Raw genomic sequence first — 8,061 nt, forward strand, 5'->3', positions numbered from 1 at the left:
TGGCAATACATTAGTTATGAATCCTACCTACAAGAAACTCCCAGGCTTTAAGTCAGGAGTGGTAATTTGTGCCTGTAGTCCCAGCTACTCCAGAGACTGAGGCAGGAGGATTTCTTGAGCCTGAGAAATCGAGACTGCAGTGAGCTATGATCGTACCATTGCACTGCAGCCTGGGTGACAGAGTGACACCCTGTCTCAAATTTTAAAAAAAAGAAAAGAAATGAAAAAGAGAGAAAGAGAGAAGGAGGGAAGGAAGGAAGGGAGGGAGGGAGGGAGAGAGGGAGGAAGTAGGGAAGGAAGGAGGAAAGGAAAGAAAAAGAAAGAAAGCAAGCTCACTCACAGCCTAACAAGGGCAGTGGATATGCAATAATAACTATTCCATGAGATATGTTCTATAATAGAGGCACATTTAACGTTCAGAAATAGCACAAAAGTAGTAACATAAACACTGAGCTTTGTGACATAAATAGGAGTTCACCAGGGAGGCAAGCATGAGGAAGATGGAGGGTGGGTTAAGTAGGATTGGCTCAAAACAGGTATAGTGTGATTAACAAATTACTAGTAATTTGATTTTGCTAAGATTTCAGCAAATGTGCTGAGCATTTTTATTTGCTGTATCTTGACTTGTCTTCTTTTTTAAAACAAAGAAAGAAAAGATTTCTAGTTGTCCTAAAGACTGGTCGATGGACCTCACGTATGTGTGTGAAAATGTTGTCCATGACTCATCCCCTTACAACATGATGACAACACTGAGGGGAAAGATGCATAGTCAGTTAATGCTCCAGGCCTATGAGAAAATGTACTCCCAGTTTCCTTCTGAATGTGTGGACCTTTTACAATGAGAAGCTTCCCTTGAAATAATGTTTCATTCCAGAATGGTAGAAATGAGTCCATACCTACAGACATAACAACAGCAAAAGCTACAGCTGTTGCAGAATTCCTGAGCATGAAGAACAGCAACCAAAGTTGGTTGAAGACAGGGAAATCACAGTGCCTGTGGTGACACATGCTGAGAGCTGCACCCCACCGGGTGGTGCTTTTGTAACTCGCAACAAGATTCACTTTTGAAGCTTGAAGTCTTCTGACTCTTCTACCACAATATGTAAATACAGGCCAGAAAGAAAATGCCTCTAAAAATTACAGTAGCCTTCATGTCAACTCCAAAATACCTCTTTAGCCATGAGGAAGATGACAACATTGCAAATGAAAATGCAACCATCTTGCATGCGGTTCAGCTCTGAGTGTTCCACTCCCACTGCCAACAGTCTGATATGGGATTGTTTCTGGTTACTCAGAGTTAGTTAACCTCCCTGTGGCCTTCCTGACAAGCCATATGGATAGGAACTACAAAGTACTGGGAGACCCGGATTCCAGTCTCAGTTCAATTCGTTCTTTCATTTATCCAGAATTGTTGGAGGACAAGTGAGTTTTCCACTTATTGGATAAATAAGTTTTCCAAACAACTGAAAATTTTGGCTAGCCACAAGATTTTTGCACTTTTATTGCTTAAATAGGGGAAATTCTCCTAAGATATGGAATATATTAAGAGCATGGGCCCTGGACCCTGGATGCCTGGGTTTGAATCTCAGCTCCAACACATGCTTGCAGTGTGATGTTGGGCAAAGGATTGAACTTCTCTCTGCTTCCGGGGATAACGATAGTCCCTGCTTCAGAAAGTAGAAAGAGTAAATAAATTAACCATACAAAACAGAACAGTACCTAGCACATAAAAATTGTTTCAGTAAGTATTATTGTTATTACTATAAACAGAATGACTAATAGAAAACAGGAGGCTTTTCTTCTCAGAGTCATCATTATAACCACTAAGCAAAATATTGCATGTGTATATATGCATATTGTTTACATATATAATATATATGTATAAGTATACAAATATTTTATGTATTTATGTATACACATACTTTATACAACCACACATTCACTAAATATATACACATACATATATATGTATGCATCTATACATGCATATATAAATATATATATATATACACACACATACACACACACACACACACTCTCTAGACGTAAATATATAAAATCATGCCCTCATAACCCACTGGAATATATTAGGGAACTACATTTACCTTAAATGACCTCAGAAGTTTTCGCTTCTGGTTTTTCGCACCTTGTGTTTGCCTGTTTTAAACATCCTGGTCTCCTCTTTCATTGGTGGAACTGCTAGCAGCCGTGTCTGGCTATGTCTGACTTCTTCCTCCTCTGAGTTGTTCTTCTATTCTTCCGTGACTGAGAAACCAGATTGCAAAGCTTGTTAGAATTGTGGCTAACGTAAGAGCCCAGAGTTCCGAATGAGAATCTCAGAGGCTCCTCCATGAAGAAAACGGATGGGCTTTACTGTTTGGACACTGGATCACCTGCTATGGCTAATCTGATCACTGTGTTTAGCTTGCTTTCTGGTTCTTAATCTGTGCTTTTCAGATGTGCTCACAAGACCTTCAGGCTGGGTGAGCAGATTCAAGGGGCTACTGTGGTGTAGAAAGTGGTGGCCAAGGTGGGGTTTAATCTAGGAAGGCTCCAAGCCCTCCATTTTTGCTTCAACCAGAGAAGCTCTGAGATGTTTTATATAATGGGCTTCTGCATAGGATGCCATTTGCAAAAAGGGTTCCGCTACTACATTAATAAATAAAGTTGGCAACTACTGTTCTACAGAGTCATGTTTGCTAGATAAATGACATCTGGACATACACTCTTTTATGTATGTTTGAAATATTTCAAATAAAAAATGAGAGTCACAAGCCAAACCAACCCTAGGGATTAAACATAACAAAAATTCATATACAATAAATGAGACAGGGCATCCACAGAAAACATTTCCAAATAAACCACCATAACTATGATTTGTAAATTTTGTAATGATGTTAGGTTAACCCCACATCCCACCACAGAGCCACCATGTTAAAAGTCAATAAATGTTAATGATGGCTACAAATAGACGGGGCTTGAGTTACATGATTGGGAAAAGGGGAATTTTAAGAATAGTTTCAGGGTTTTTCCAGAACTCATGAAAAGAGATTCTAACAGTTGATACAGGTTTCTAGTCAGAAACATCCATACACTGGAGATGGACATATTAGCATGATGGAAACGATCTTCCAGCAACATTAAGCTCCCTCTTGTGCTAACTAACTCCATCTTACTAACTGTATGAGTTAGAATTGTTTTGTCTGCAAGAAACAAACAAAAACCCCCATAAAAACAGTGTGGTTTAAATAAGATCAAAATTTATTTAGTTAGTTAGTTATTTGTTTGTTTGTTTGTTTTTTGAGACAGAGTCTCGCTCTGTATCCCAGGCTGGAGTGCAGTGGCACGATCTCAGCTTACTGCAACCTCTGCCTCCCGGGTTCAAGCAATTCTCCTACCTCAGCCTCCCAAGTAGCTGGGATTAGAGGTGTGTGCCACCACGCCCAGCTAATTTTTGTATTTTTAGTAAAGACAGGGTTTCACCGTACTGGCCAGGCTGGTCTTGAACTCCTGACCTTAAGTGATCCACCTGCCTCGACCTCCCAAAGTGCTGGGATTACAGGCGTGAGCCACCACTCCCAGCCAAGATCGAAAGTTATATATTTCTCAGTTGAGAAGCCTGGCAGGAGGTAGTTCAGGTCAGCCATGGCACTCTATGGTATCAGGGGCCCAGGCCTGCTCTACTTTATTGCTCTGTCATGAGCGGCCACCATTCTCAAGGTCTCTTCTAGTCCAAAATGGCTGCCAGAGCTCCAGACATTACAGCCACTTTCCAGACAACAGAGAGCAGGAAGAAGAAGAGGAAATTCCTCTTCCTTCAAGGAGACTTGTAAGAAGTTTCACAGACCCCTTCTGCTTACCTCATATTGACCACAACTTAGTCACATGGCCACACAGAACTGCACAGAAGGCTGGGAATTGCAGTCTGTATTCCAGACAGTTCTGTGCCCAGCCAAAACTCAGGTATTCTAGTACTAAGAAAGAAGGAAAAATAGATATTGGATGACAACAAAAGTCTCTACCATGCCAAATTATCTCCTGATTCTTATTTCCACTTCCTGAGTGAACCCACTCACCAAGAATAGAGTGGTATCCCATTGTCCACTTTTCGCCCAATTATATTCTTAAAAATTAATTTTCAAGTCAGTGTAAAGCCACAAACACTTGTTAGGTGCCTATTATGATTTATACAATGGAATACTATTCAGCAATGAAATGTAGCAAACTATTAATATATAGAACTTCAATGAATCTTGAGAAAATTATGCTGAGTGAAAACAGCCAGAAAAACAGAGTACATGTTGTATGATTCCACTTATATAAAATTCCAGAAAACACAAACTCATCTGCAGTGACAGAAAGCAGAATAGTGGTTGTCTGGGAACAATGGGAGGAAGGGGGGCAGCTTGCAAAGGGACACGAGAAACTTTAGGGTGGATGAATGTGTTTATTATCTTGATTGCAGTGATGGTTTCACGGGTATAGACATATATCAAAACTCATCAAGTGTAAAACTTTAAACACATGCAGTTGATCTGACATCATGTATGCCTTGATAAAGCTGTAAAACACTTTTTTAAAAAGAATGTGTTACATGCCTGGTGCTATGCTAGGCATGAGAGGCACAAGATAAAGGTACAAGGTCCTGTCCTCAAAGGGCTCACAGCCCAGTAAGTCATCCTGATTAATGAATTAGGCTTGTGAGTACAGATGGGGTGAATACATGCTGAGTCCCAATACACTAAGAAGGCACTCAGCCTACAGACCGAGAGTCAGACTTTGTCCCGTAAGTACCCCCAGCCCCCAAACCCAGCCTGTAACAGGCTTCAGCGTTTGACAATGAGGAGCACCGTGTATACATGCATGGCTCTTTCAACCTACTTCTACTAAAGCTCTGGATACACATGGTGAACAATATATTAATATCTTAAACATCCCATGGTAAATTGTATATTTTCCACTCTTAGAAATGGAATTCCATGACGTGTTCTCTTCACTTTCCACATCTGTGTTGCAGAACCAGGAAGGATCCATGACAAAGAAGTAGTTGGCACAAATGAATCTTCTGAAAGAACAGTCTGGTGAGACAGCTATTTGGAATCTGCTGTTTCCAGTGACCAATACCACTCATGTTTGACATCTCTTGATATTGCTCCTGTGGTGTGTGCAACATTGCAAGAGTGCAGTGCTAAGCTCTGAAAGCCCCAGATGGCAGCTCAGGGGTAAAATACTATAGAGCAAATTATTCTCTCTATTTCCGCCTCAATCTTGCCCCTCTAGTTCCTAGGGCTTATGAAGGTCAACAGAATGTATCCTTAGAACTGAAAGCTGTTGCTCCTACCTTTTCCACCTTCAGAAAAAAATCATTAGCTGCAGTGCAGGTAGTTTCATCACAAAAAAGTAACAAAATTGATCAACTGAAAATCTTTGTGGAAGAAGAGATTTTGTTTTTGTCATCTCCCTTAAGCCCTTTCCATGTTGGCCCGTGCAGCCTGAACATCACTGAGTAGGGAATGTCATACAGGGTTGCATTAAGTGCTCCCCACAACCCGAAATACCTCCCCCTTAGCCTAATAAAACATCTGACACGCTTGCATGAATCCTTTTAGACTAAGACGCTGAGGCTGAATTGTCCTCTGGGAAAAGAAAGCAAAAATCCAACTGGCCTGCATTACTGAGGAGACCTTGAAAGATTGATGTAAGATAGCCCCCGATGGAAGAAAATGGGCAGGGTCCATGGGGGTGGCCTGCAGGATCACTGTGGACCTGCTGGGGGTGTGACAAAGGACAATGTGAGAAGGAGGAGATAGTGACAATAAACTTTGGTTATGCCAAATTTTCTGAAGAGCCAGCACTTCTTACTGTGAAAAACTGATCTGGAGTGAAGTGATGAATTATCCCATCCAAAATTACCAATTCTTTTCAAGAACTCCTTTCACTTTTATTCAATCCCCTAATAAAAGCAGGCTTGCTGTCCTCATTAAGCCCAATGTATTGGCATCTGAAGTGTATTGATGTACTCGCATGTGATTTCCCTAATTACACTGGAACTTGCAATGCCCAAGAACTCTGCTGAAGAAAATAATCCTTCTGTAATATTTCCTTTTTGACTGGGCACCTCTGGGCATTAAAAACACATTTTCAATGAAAACTAGGAAGGGCTTTCTTAGTTCTTATCACATTAATCTTGTCATCTAAACTGTTCTACTGGAAAGCTAGCTTCTTCTATAAATCCGTTTCTCAAATTATTTTGGAAGTAACCTAAGATACTACATCAATGAGAAGGCCCAGAGCAGACATGGGAGGAAAGAAAAGAGGAATCAATGACAACCTTCAGCATCTATTCTTTAAGGACTAGCAGCTTAAACCCCCTAAAAAGAACATGTGAATAATCAACTCACTCCTGAAGCTGAAGGGAATAATTCTATCTGAAACAGAAATCCCTCATTATAATATGGTTTTCATAAGCAGATATTTCCAAAGGGGCAGAGAGGTAGGGGACAGGGAGATGTCGGAATATATCCATCCAAACCCAACATTGAAAAGCCCGCAAAACACATTTAGCTACAAGTTGGAGTCAGTTCTAATTCCCAGTATGTCACACAGGTGTCTCACAGCATTCACCACAACACTGCTGTGACTGTCCAAGCACATCCACACCTTGCCCTTGGACAAGTCACACCTTGTCCCTGAGTCTAATTTCTCACCCATACAAAGGAAAGGTTTGCCTAAGGGACCTCTGCAGTCTGTCAAAACTATCCTATAATGGATATAGGATATATCCTATAGTGGAATTACCCTGATGCTCTCCTACTGGCCCTGCTGTGTCTTAATTTTTTGGTGCCTTAAGTCCTCACAGCATGACTCTTCTCAAGACTACCCAAGGAAGCACACTTTCAGTGTTTTGCAATACCACATGTTATGGTTTGGCTGTATCCCCACCCAAATCTCATCTTGAATTGTAGCTCCCATAATTCCTACATGTCGTGGGAGGGACCCGGTGGGAGGTGACTGAATCATGGGGGCAGGACTTTCCCATGTTGTTCTCATGATAGTGAATAAGTCTCATGAGATCTGATGATTTTATAAAGGGGAGTTCTCCTGCACAAGCTCTCTTGCCTGCTGCCATGTAAAACATCTCTTTGCTCTTCCTTCATATTCTGCCATGATCATGAGACCTCCCCAGCCATCTGGAACTGTGAGTCCATTAAACCTCTTTCCTTTATAAATTACCCAGTCTCGGGTATGCCTTTATTAGCAGCATGAGAACAGACTAATGCACCACATCCAAAATGCCAAGAGAGAACTTCTTTGGGTGCATATTCAGAGTGGTTCATGGAAAAGCTACCAGTGCAGGCCTACTGCCTGCTGAATGGACCTTCTAAGCACTATCAATGCAGAATAGCCCAGAACTAAGGGAGATTTTTGCCCCTCAGGAGACATCTGGCAAAATCTGGAGACATTTTTGGTTGTTGCAACTTAGTGGGGAAGGGTTGCTCCTGGCATCTAGTGAGTAGAAACCACAGGTGCTGCTAAACATCCTACAATGCACAGGACAGCCACCAATAACCAACAGCCATTCTGCCCAAAATGTCAATAGTGCTGAGGTTGAGAAACCCAGGCCTAGATCCGTAGAACCAGCAGTGTGGGGCAGCCAGCTCTTACCAGTGCATGAGAGTTAAATGTGTGCATCTCTTTCCAGTTCCATGTTCATGAGGTCACTCTGGTAAGATGAAATCTGCCATGGTGGGAGGATTTACACCACAGAAATCAGCAAATCAGCTCTACAAATCAAGGCAATTTTATGTCTGCGAGCGAGTTGTTAAACATTTATCAACACACCGCTAATCCAAACCAGCACCTGAAGTAACTCGGAAGCCCAAAGTTCTTTCAGCAAGAAGGCTATAGTGTAGTGAGATGACTTTACCTATGGGCAAGAAGTGGGACTTCCTAACATTACCTAACAACCGTGACAAAAATGAAGGACACAGAATGAGGGACATCGTGGGCAGATATTGGAAGAATCTCCTGTTCTTTGGTTTCATTTGCTTACTTTTATAT

General features: G+C 41.5%; 1 long non-coding RNA gene across 1 annotated transcript; it reads right to left on the reverse strand.

Moving 5' to 3' along the window:
* Positions 1-565: 565 nt before the first annotated feature.
* LOC101059243 (uncharacterized) lies at positions 566-5,515 on the reverse strand. The gene is made up of 2 exons (XR_002943923.3): positions 2,106-5,515; positions 566-1,667 (listed from the first exon to the last, which is right to left on the reverse strand). It is a non-coding gene; the product is annotated as an uncharacterized LOC101059243 (long non-coding RNA).
* Between the last annotated feature and the right edge of the window lie 2,546 nt (positions 5,516-8,061).

The sequence above is a fragment of the Pan troglodytes genome, chromosome 4, assembly GCF_028858775.2.
Source record: "Pan troglodytes isolate AG18354 chromosome 4, NHGRI_mPanTro3-v2.0_pri, whole genome shotgun sequence".
Lineage (NCBI taxonomy): Eukaryota > Metazoa > Chordata > Mammalia > Primates > Hominidae > Pan > Pan troglodytes.